We start from the raw sequence: 11,096 nt of genomic DNA, 5'->3' as shown, positions 1-11,096 counted from the left end.
CTCTAATGTAGTGTCAAGTTTCTCTTTAGCATCTGTTATGCAGATGGCGTCCCAAGCCACATAGCTGTGCTCCCGCAGAAGCCAGCCCAGCTGGGGACTGATCCTCATGGAGCAGCTCCTTAGGGATCCCCATAAGAATTGAGAGACAGATGTTCAGGAGGTGGCTCACTCAGACTTACGGGACCTATCCCAGACTCTTGGAGATACTGTAGCTGATGGCCTCCTAAGTCCCACCACACAGAGTTCCAGAAAGCTCACCGCGGACAGGCATCAAGAGGATTGCCAAGAGGATGAGTATATTGAGGGGTTTTACTGTTGTTTAGAGGCGAGGAGTCAGGATGTGTGCGGTCTGTGCTTTCATGCAAGTTCCTGTGTGCACACACATGCAGAGGCTAGAAATCATTGCCAGTAATCTTCTATTAGCTCTCTCTTCCTTAGTGTCAGGGGATCTCACACTGAACCCAGACACGGACACCTCAGACTATATGGCCTGTGAGCTCTGGGGACCCTACTCTCTCTGCCTCTCCATCACTAGGTTCATGAGGGCAGTCTGTTTTTTTGTTTGTTTGTTTTTTAGTGTGGGTGCTGGAGATTCCAGTTTAGGTCTTCATGCTTGTGCAGGAAGCATGCTAGCCACCACTCCCCAGCCTATTAACAGAGTTCTAATGGCTGAAGTGACCCAGAACCATTTTCAAGGCTAGAGGGTTGAGGTTTTACGCTGTTGATCCGATAAGGAAGGGAGGGGGTAGGTGGGGGTGTCCTTGCCTCCTCCCATAAGGAAGACGGCTGGTTAGCCACAGATTTGCCAGTGGGATCTGCTTTAGTTGCTGATTGTTAAAGAATAAACTGCTGGTAAGCTGATTGCCCATCAATAATCTTTCCAGAGAGAGAGAGAGAGAAGAGAGAGAGAGAGAGAGAGAGAGAGAGAGAGAGAGAGAGAGAGAGAGAGAGAGAGAGAGACACTTTTAATTAAGTTTAAATAGAAACAATTGGTTACAAGAAAAAACATCAGAAACAGCCCGCTGCTGTTAGGAATCCCACAATAACGGCAAGCTATACAACTATAACATATATACAGAGGTCCTAGGTTAGACCCATACAGGCTCCCTGACTTCAGCTCAGTCTCAACGAGCCCCTACAGGTTCAGGTTTGTTGGTTCTGTGGTTTGTTTATTTGTTTGTGATGCCCTTGACCCTTCTACCTCCTACAATCCTCCCTCCCCTTCTGCAGGATGCTCTGATTTCTGCCTAATGTCTGTCTGTGGGTCTCTGCATCTGTTTCCATCGGTTGCTGGGTTGAGCCTCTCCTGCCAGGGTTCTGTGTATGAGTAGAGCAGAATATCATTAGGAATCTTTTTTTTTTTTTTTTTTTTTTTTTTTTTTTTTTTTTTTTTTAACTTTTTTTCTGGACATGTTTGGTTCTATCCTAAGTCTCTGGGCCACCCAGCCTCTGGTTTCTGGTCCTTGAGGCAGTGTCAGGGGTGGGCTTCCTCTTGTCGCATGGGTCTGGACCAGTCATTGGTCAGCCACTCCCACAGTGTCTCTGCCACTTTTACCCCAGCACATCCTGCTGGCAGAACAAATTGTACCTCGAAGGTTTTGTGCCTGGTTTCCTGTCCCAGTCCCTCTACTGGAAGTCTTTCTTGGGCCCCTGTCCTCCTACTGGGTTGCCTTATTCAGCATGAATATGAGGGGAGGTGTCTAGTCTTCTTGCAACTTGATATACAGTATTTGGTTGATATTCCTCAGAGACCTGCCCTTTTCTGATGGGAAAGCCAGAAGGAGCTGTTGGCATGCGGAGTGGGGAAGGGAAGGGACTAGAAAGAGAGAAGGGAGGAGAAACTGCGCTGGGGACATAATAGATGAAAGAATGAATTAATATATAAAAAAAGAAACAATTGGTTGCAATTGTAGGGTTTAGTCAATTAAAAGATGTCAGAGAAAGAAAAGTGAGGCCTGGATGGGATGGATACAGACTCAGGATCCGGGGAAGTTAAGAGATGTGTGTAAGATTTGGGGAGGGAAATTGGTCTTCGGTTAAGAGAGGGGCACGGCTGTTCGATGACACGTTCTATGAAGACTGCAGTGCCCTCCTTTCCACTAGCTTGTGGGGTTAGACTTTCACTCCCAGGGATTCCTCCCGCTTTGTTCCCCGGCCCCCGGGACGGGTGGGGCAACCTCGGGTGGACCTAAGGATCACAGCTGATCGCAGTCTACCCCAAGCCTCCACAGGATACTCAGTTGGTGTAGAGCTCTAAACCCCGGACATCTGAATGCTCAGCGCCCCCTCGCGGTGGGAAAGACCTAGTGTTGCAATCACAAAACTGCGGGGTTCGCTCAACCTGCACAACCTCTGCAGGAGCTCCGGATCCAGAACTGCTCCAGGTTAACCTCGGACTCCTCTCAATGCTGGACCCCGCGGCTTCTGGAGAAAGTCTTCCCGCAGCAAGGTCCAGGCCCTTGTGGGTAAAAAGAGATACAAGGGTGCGTGCCGATAATGTCTGTTGAAACGCATTTTACACGTAATATTGTTATTTGAAGTGGATGTTTAGTTGAGTTTTCACATGCTTGTACAGTACTTCCATGATCGGAATTTCATGTTGGAGCTGAGGACGTCTCTCTGATGGTAGAGTTAGTGCTTGTTTAACAGGCACGAATCTCCAAGTTTATCCCAACAGCGGAAGCCTAGCGTGTGGTGCATGTTTGCAATCCCAGCACTAGGAGGCAGAGACATGAAATTCAAGGTCATTTTTCGGCTACATTGTGAATTCAATGCCAACCTGGGCTACTTAAGACCCTGACTCAAAAGAAAAAAAAATTTCCCCATCTCCCCAAGAGTTACCAACCTTGCCCACCTGGTTATCAGGCAACCACTAAACTGATGATCTCACTTCACGGAAGGCAATCAAGGCATCTCACAGGCATGCCCAGAGGCCATCTCTCAGATGATTCTAGGTTATGTTAAATTAACAGTACGCAAATACCCCTCTTTGTTTTGAAACCAGAATAATGTTGGCCTCAGAAAAAAAGTAGAAAAATTCTCACTTTGTTTCTACACTTGAAGGGCTATATAAAGTTTGTACTATTTCTTTTTTTAGTTGGTAGAAATCACTTTTGAAGGGATCCGACTTTATGTCTTTAATTTTTAAAAAATTATTTTCTCTCTCTCTCTCTCTCTCTCTCTCTCTCTCTCTCTCTCTCTCTCTCTCTGTGTGTGTGTGTGTGTGTGTGTGTGATGTATGTAAATACAATACATACATGGCTGACACCCTTGTAGGGCAAAAGAGTCTGTAGAAACCCCTGGAAGGTCCTCTAGGAGAGCAGAAAATACCACTGGGCTATCTCTCCAGTCCTGTTTCTTTCTTTCTTTTAAAATTTTTATTATTTATTTTGTGTGTGGGGGTTTTTGCCTGCACGTGTATCTATGCACTCCATGGATGCCTGGTGCTTTCAGAACACAGGAGGAGGCGTCCAATCGTCCTGGAACTGGAGTTACAGACATTGTGAACCACGCCTATGGGTGCTGAGAATCTAACTGGGTCCTCCAGAGAGGAGCCGGAGCTCTTAACCACTAAGCCATCTCTCCAACCCTCAGATTAATTTTTAATTGTTATAAAGTTGAGCTGCTCCAACTTGTTCACTGAAACATTTGACTTGTACTAAAGCTTTATATTCCAACATTTATATAAAAAAATCAAGCACACATAAAGATAGAAAAACAGCAATACCTCATGTCTATCACTAATTCTCCACTTGTAAATATACACTCATTTGGAGGCAGGCAGATGCCTTAGCAGGTAAGGGTGCTTGCTGCCAGGCCTGACAACCTGAATTTGATTTCCAGAGTCCACATGGTGGAAGGACAGAACGTGTGTCCTCTGACACAATGCAAGGTGTCCTCTGACAGCCATGTGCTGCTGTGTTACAGGATCTGTGTCCCCACTTGCCCCAACACAACACACTAAATATCAAATGAAACAAAGAAATAAAAAGGAAAGGACATGGCTGCTCCTGGGTATGGTGGAGCAGAAGGTTTACTGTAGATAAAAGGGAGAACATAGCCAGAGGCTGGGACATCTGGGAAAGTTCAGAGTGAACATGACCCTGAGCCTGGCAATGTGAGGAGAGAGGGAAAGGGAAGGGTACCTGTAGACCAAGAGGCTAGGAGGCCCAAAAGAGGAGGGGCAACCAAAACATCTGGATTATATAGGAAAGGGCATCTGGGGGAAGGGCAACCCAGCCCCTGGGCTAGAGAAGTTTAGGGTAGGGTAGGAGACGGGGTATGTCAGCCAGAAGGACCCTATAACAGGTAGGGACTGAGGAATGCTGGGGGAACATGCTAGCCAAGCCTGCTTTGATGTTAAATAAGGCACCTCAGCCATTTGTCCCAGGTTTGAGACCTAACACATAATATTAATTATATTATACATTTAAACACTTTTTAACCCACAGGGTCAATATCTAACATCCAGAACTATTGATAACTGGAAAAAAAAGAGGGGAAATTTTTGTTTTGAGGATAAATGTTTCTGTCATAGCAGATTTTAAAGTATGTTTTCCATGTGTGTTGCATGCTAGGGGGGTATTTATAGTGTCACTGTCATATGCTTAACGTCAATAGTACAACCAGATAGACCTCACTCAACATGTGGAATACACACACACACACACACACACACACACACACACACATTTATATATATGCCATGAAACTGGAAAGACAATTATTTGGGGAGGAGAAGTGGACTTAAAGAGAGAAGTAGGGAGCAAAGATAGTTAGGGGAAGACAAATATCACTTTTCCCCTCATATGCAAATTCTATATTAAATCTATATATTTATGTGTCATGAAATATACATGATATATTTGCATATGTGACATGTCAGCAGAAGAAAGACTACTTGGGGGGATACAAGAGGCAGTGGGGGTGAGTATTCATGAAGCACAATGTATGCATATGGGAAATTAACATAATGAAGTCCACCATTTTGTACGTTAATTGTTAAGAATAGACAGGGAAGGGTTGGAGCTTGAAGTTGTCAGCACTCAAACACCTAAAGATGCAGCCAGGCGCCTTGCAGTTGTCCTGCACTGACTGTTACCCAGGGTCTGAAATAGTTCTTTTATTTATTGTGCTTGGTTTTTTCCAGTTATTTTTAGCTTGGGGGTAATAGCCATAACAGTTCATCCTTCACGGAGGAAGCAGAAGCCTGTGTGTTCCATTACAGGCTGGGTCTGAGTGTGCGCTCATCCAGGCAGGAGCAGCTCTTTATTCGGATGGGTTGACAGGTAGAACCTTGAGTAACTGGCACACCAGACAGCCTGGGTCAGGTAGATTCTCTCTAGGGAAATCTCTGTCTGCCTCTCCTGTCTGCCTCTGTCAAGAAAGGCAAAGGCCTGAGAACTCTTTGATCTCCCAACACCACCTGTAGAAAAGGCTTTGCACAAGTCTTGGATGAAAGACTTGTAAAACATTTGGCCATTTACAGAGTATTTTTCTGTATTTTGTTCCCCCGTGGTCTCTACTGTAAGTAGGAGGGAGAATGGACAGAGCTGGGGAAGGGTATAGGAGGGATGGCCTCTGACTGAGTCTCAGCTGACTGACCAGTAGATACAGAGAGGATAGGATGGGCCTGACCTGGAAGGAAGGTCGAGAGATTGGCAGTTGGTGTCTTGCCATACACATCAAATATGACTTCCATTGTGGTTTTTGTACTATTGTAACAAAGGACAGGCTATGAAGGATCTGATGCTCAGTCAGGGAGTCTCTCGAGAGCTGCACACTTGAACTGGTGAGAACCACAGACCTAGACTTGGGGTCTTCACAGATCAGGAACTTGAGATATTTGAATGTGACTCTGCTTCTAGGGCCTCCTGGGCTAGCTCCTCCTGCAGGTTCCCATGGGTCATTCTGGGTGATAGCTTGAATGCCCTCAACACTCTGCCTGGTGTCTCAGACTCCAGCTGGGTCTGGATCTCTCCCAGCCCCCAAATCTTTTTGAGATCCTGTTGGCTGGACTTACATTTTATGCCTGTCTTGCCCTGAAGTAGGTAGTAGCTCCTCTGGTTTGTGGAATAAACTTCCATGAGGTACAGAATTATATCTGTCTGTGAGTGAAGGGTAGATGCCGGTGTGGGAGGGTAAATGCATAGAGTGACTGTGTAAATGGAGCCCTGAGGGTCTATGAGGCCATGGTCTCTCTGTGGGTTAAAAAATCTGGATTCTCAGCTGGGCGGCGGTGCCTGCTTTATTCCCAGCACTCAGGGACTGTGAATACACATCACTCTTGCCTGGTTTTACCACTCATAGTGTTTGTTGTTATTGTTTTGGGTCTTTTGTTTTTTTTGTTTGTTTTGTTTTCTGGTTTTTGTTTGGTTGGTTTTTCAAGGCAGAGTTCCTCCAAATATCCCTGGCTGTCCTGGAACTTGTTCTGTAGACTAAGTTCACAACTAGGGCCTGATGGCCTCCAACTCTATCTATAGATAAGAGGATGCATATACCAAAAAAATGAAATAATTAAAAAAAAAGAAGAATCATTCTGAATAACTTGTCCCTGAGTCTTAGCCTGGAGAAAGAGGAACACAGTGTCCCAAAGCTATAGGAGGCCAGAGAAGCCCCAAGGCAGCAGAGGAAAGGACATCATTAGTCCCTGAACTCTGTGAAATTACTCAGACACACACTCCTCATGAGTCTAACATTAGGCAACAACATCTGATGCTGGGAGAGAGTGGGAGAGGTGATCTGGGAAGTATCCTCATTTGGGGAGGAAAGAGACCACAGGAGGGTGGATGAGGGTTGAGTTTCAGACCAGGCCCCGCCCCAATCTTTCCTCTCTGCACTCACATCTAAAACGCCTACTTTGGGGGGAAGAAAGGGCTATTTAGTATAGCTACACTGACTGAATGCTCCCCTTAGGAAGTGGATGCTTTAAGAAAAAGAACAGGTCACACCTGGGTGTTGTCCTGACATTGAATTAAGCTGTCTGCAGTAGTCAGCTTTGTCACTCTGACAGAATACCCAAGATGGTTATGGATGTGGTAATATGCCTATAATTCCACCTCTCAGGAAGCTGAAGCAGAAGGATTGGAGTGAGTTTGCAGCTACTTGGGACTACATTGCCTTAAAAAAACAAATTGCCTCACAGTTTTGGAGTCTTTCGGCCATGGTCTGTTAGTTCACTGTTTGGGGCCTGGGGAGGCAGCATAGCATTGCAGACCAAAACCCCTCACAGTTTCCAGGAAACCCTCCATTCTAGGACCCACCATCCCCTTCCAGGGCATCTCCCCAGTGGCTTAAAGACCTCTGTAAGACTCCACCCTACAGACTCCTCAGTAGCATGAAGGCCTATGGGGAACTCCTACCAAAATGTAACAGTTTTAGTCTTTAGGGTCTTGAAATTGGTTCCGGCTTCAGCCCCCTAATCCCCATCTTACCAAGTAAATGCATGCATCCCTGAAGGTATCTTTAAAATGTTGTAATGTTTAAAACGTTACAAAGATCAACATAAAAGTCACTGTACTCTTCCATTTCTATTTTCTTCTTTATGTTTCCTCTCCCTTTCCCTTTGGCTTTGAGGCAGGGTCTCTTTATGTAGCCCTTGGCTGTTCTGGAACTTGATAAATAGACCAGGCTGGTCTCCAACTCACCAAGATCCACAGCTACTGGAGTGCTGAGATTAAAGGCGTGAGCCACCACATTCAGCTGCTGCTTTGTGGGTTTTGTTTGTTTGTTTGTGGCTTTAATTATTACAGCCAGGTGTTCTGTTAGGAGTGCTTTCTTAAAAAAAAAAAAAAAAAGAAAAGAAAAGAAAAGGAGTGCTTTCTGCTGTAAGAAACAGATACGTTGACTGCCAACACACGCGTGAGAATTAACTTCAAATAAGGATTTAGGACTAGATGATGCTGCCAGGGACCAGGGATACGCCTGTGTTGTCTCAGCATTCAAAATGGTGCCTGAGATAAAAGCTGTATTCATTCAGAACCCTCTGAAACCACATTAATCCCAATACTGTAAGGCGGCAGTTCTCAGCCTTCTTAATGCTTAGACTTTTTGATAGAGTTCCTCATGTTGTGTTGACCTCTAACCATAACTGTAATTTTGCTATTGTTAGGAATCATAATGTAAATAACTGTGTTTTCTGATGGTCTTAGGTGACCCCTGTGAAAGACTCCCACAAAGGGGTTGCGACCCACAGATTGAGAACCACTACAAGTGGTTGGAACGTGTTCCCTCAACACAACCATATCCCCATCCCGTGCCCTGTGAGACTCAGCTCTGCAGCACAGTTATGCCTGTATTATTGGAGGTCAGAGGACAACTTGAGGGAATCGCTTCTCTCCTTCCTCAGTGGGGTCCTAGGTTTGAACTAAGGCTTCCAGGCTTGACTGTAAGCACCTCTATTCACTGAGCCATCTCGTCAGCTCTGATAGGCAGGTCTTTGCAGGCTAAAGCATGTCCCCAAGCTCGGGAATGATCTGTAAGACCCCCGCAAGGGGACCCTCACCCAAGTCCGGACCTGCACGCCCCAAGGACACACGAGAGACCTTCTTGATGCAATTGCAGAGGAGGTTTAATGACGAGGGCCCTCGGGCCGGAACATATCTCACGCAGGAGATAGAGGTTCCGGCCCAGAACCCAGGAAATTTGGGATATTTATGGGTAGGGGTTGGGGGGAGTGGGAAAATTTGGCGCGCTTACATATGATTGGATATTTCAAACATCAGCAACTTGCAGAAGTAGTTACGTGTGAGCTGGCAGATGACTAGTTATTTTTGACCATGAAACCTTGGACTTCTCAGAAAGGGGGAGAGAAAAGTAAACACCAGATGGCCCACTACTCACTTGGGCTTGTTTGGACTTGTCTGGGCACGTCTTAGCATGCCTTTTCATTTGGGTCACCCTGCCTCTGCAGGGGCTTAATATTTTTATTATGACTATATTTAACAAATTGTTGGTGGTCTTTGCTGACCATGAATTTTTGTTATTGTTACAATGCTGCTTTCAAATTTTGTTCTCACAGATCCTGACCAGCTCTGATGTGAGATGCCTCTAATCACGTGTTCCTGAAACGCCATTTGATTGTGCCTTCTCAGGCCACAGACTGAGACCCTCTGAAATGGACCCAAACAAACAGTTCTTCCTTGTTTTATTAGATACTTTAGTCACAGTCGTGCACCTTGTAATAAAGAATCTGAGCTATTGTTGGAATTTTTCAGATTTATTTTTGTTTTGTGCATGTGAGTGCTTTGCCTACATATATGCCTGTGTGTCACGCATGTACAGTGTTCCTAGAAGCCAGAATAGGGTGTTGGAACCCCTGGAATTTGAGTTAAGAGAAGGTTGTGAGCCACCATGTAGATGCTGGGAACTGAACCCTGGTCATTTGACAGAGCAGTCAGAGCTCTTAACTGCTGAGCCATCTCCACATCCCCTCAATATTCTTAAAGATTTATTACTATTTTATATGTATGAGTATTTTGTTTATATGCATGTAAGTGTACAACATGCATGTAGCTCCTACAGAGATCGCAAATGGTCTTGGATCCCCTATAATTGGAGTTAAAGATGGTTTGATCAGCCATGGATTCTGAACCCTGGTCCTCTGCAGGAACCAGTGTCGCTCTTTACCCAGAGTCATCCTCATCTTCTTTCCATTCGGAACTCCTAATGCTATTCTTAAAAATAATTTGGCTTAGTTTAGTTTATGTGTATGAATGTTTTGTCTGCATGTACATATGTTCACCGAATGTTCCACTGATGTCAAGGAAAGAGAGGGTATCAAATCCCCCAGATCTGGGATTGCAGACAGTTGTTAGCTGCCATGTAGATGCTGGGAATTGAACTGGATCCCGTGAGACAGCAGCTAATACTCTTAGCCACTGAGCCATCTCTCCAGCCCCAACATCTACTATCTTATCTCTTCCTCCTAAGTTGGGAGTTTCAGGCATGCATCACCACACTCAGCTCCATGAAAATCACCTCTTTAATATTGCAACTACTGACTCTTAGATGTTAATATTAGCAAACGTGACGTACAAAATAAGATGTATTTGTTCATGCAAAATACTGTTCTCTTTTCTCTTCTTTTCAAGATTTATTTATTTTTATATGCATTGGTGTTTTCCCTGTATGTCTGTGTGAGGGTTCCAGAGTCTCTGGCACTGGAGTTACTGATGGTTCTGAGCTGCCATGTGGGTGTTAGGAATTGCACCCAAGTCCTCTGGAAGAGCAGCCTGTGCCCCTCTCTTTTCTTTTTTGAGTAACTAATTTTTTAGTTTTTTGAAAGAAGTCTCACTATATATCCCTGGCTGACCTGGAACTTACTAGAAGAACAAAAGGCTGGACTAAAACTTGTGGAAATCCTCCTGTCTCAGCCTGCTGAGTGCTGGGATTACAAGCAGGTATCACCACGCCCACCTAAAATGGCATTTTGTTCTATTTTCAATAGTGGGGTGTTACAGGATATTTGATCACACTGTAAATCCTGAGATTGTGTTATTTACTGGGGGGAAAAAACCTGTTTCTAGTGGTGTGGCTCAGCCCTTGTACACACCTTTGTGTCTATCCTTTGGCTAGAATACAGACACATCCTTAGTACGTACTTTTTTTTTTTTTTTTTTTTTTTTTTTTTTTTTTTTTTTTTTTTTTTGAGACAGGGTTTCTCTGTGTAGCCCTGGCTGTCCTGGAACTCACTCTGTAGACCAGGCTGGCCTCGAACTCAGAAATCTCCCTCCCTCTGCCTCCCAAGTACTGGGATTAAAGGTGTGTGCCACCACTGCCCAGCTAGTATGTACCTTTAATCCCAAAATGAAGGTAAAATTAGTTTGTAGAAGAAAGCACCCATGTTTGAAAGTGATGTCTAATTGTGTGGCAGACAAAGTGACAATGGAGAAAGATTTGACAGAATAGGATATGCTCAACTCTCATGAGAAGAGAGAGGAAAGGGAAGCTATTTAAGAGAGAGCAGTGCAGGGAGAGAAAGAGAGAAAGAAGCAGTTTTACTGGAAGGGTTGTACAGAGACAGGTTGCAGAGAAATAACAGGCTAGACACAAGTGAAGGCAGAAGGAGCCAGAAAGATTAGAACAGGCTGCTACAG

At 44.8% G+C, this 11,096-nt stretch overlaps 1 long non-coding RNA gene across 1 annotated transcript; it reads left to right on the top strand.

Annotated features, from left to right (window-relative positions):
* Positions 1–9,207, top strand: LOC117707264 (uncharacterized). Its single transcript, XR_004606636.2, has 3 exons — positions 1–1,147; positions 2,359–2,483; positions 9,020–9,207. It is a non-coding gene; the product is annotated as an uncharacterized LOC117707264 (long non-coding RNA).
* Positions 9,208–11,096: the final 1,889 nt, after the last annotated feature.

Source organism: Arvicanthis niloticus, chromosome 4 (genome assembly GCF_011762505.2).
Source record: "Arvicanthis niloticus isolate mArvNil1 chromosome 4, mArvNil1.pat.X, whole genome shotgun sequence".
NCBI lineage: Eukaryota > Metazoa > Chordata > Mammalia > Rodentia > Muridae > Arvicanthis > Arvicanthis niloticus.
The sequence above is the reverse complement of the archived record's forward strand: the minus strand, read 5'-3'. Positions and strand labels throughout refer to the sequence as shown.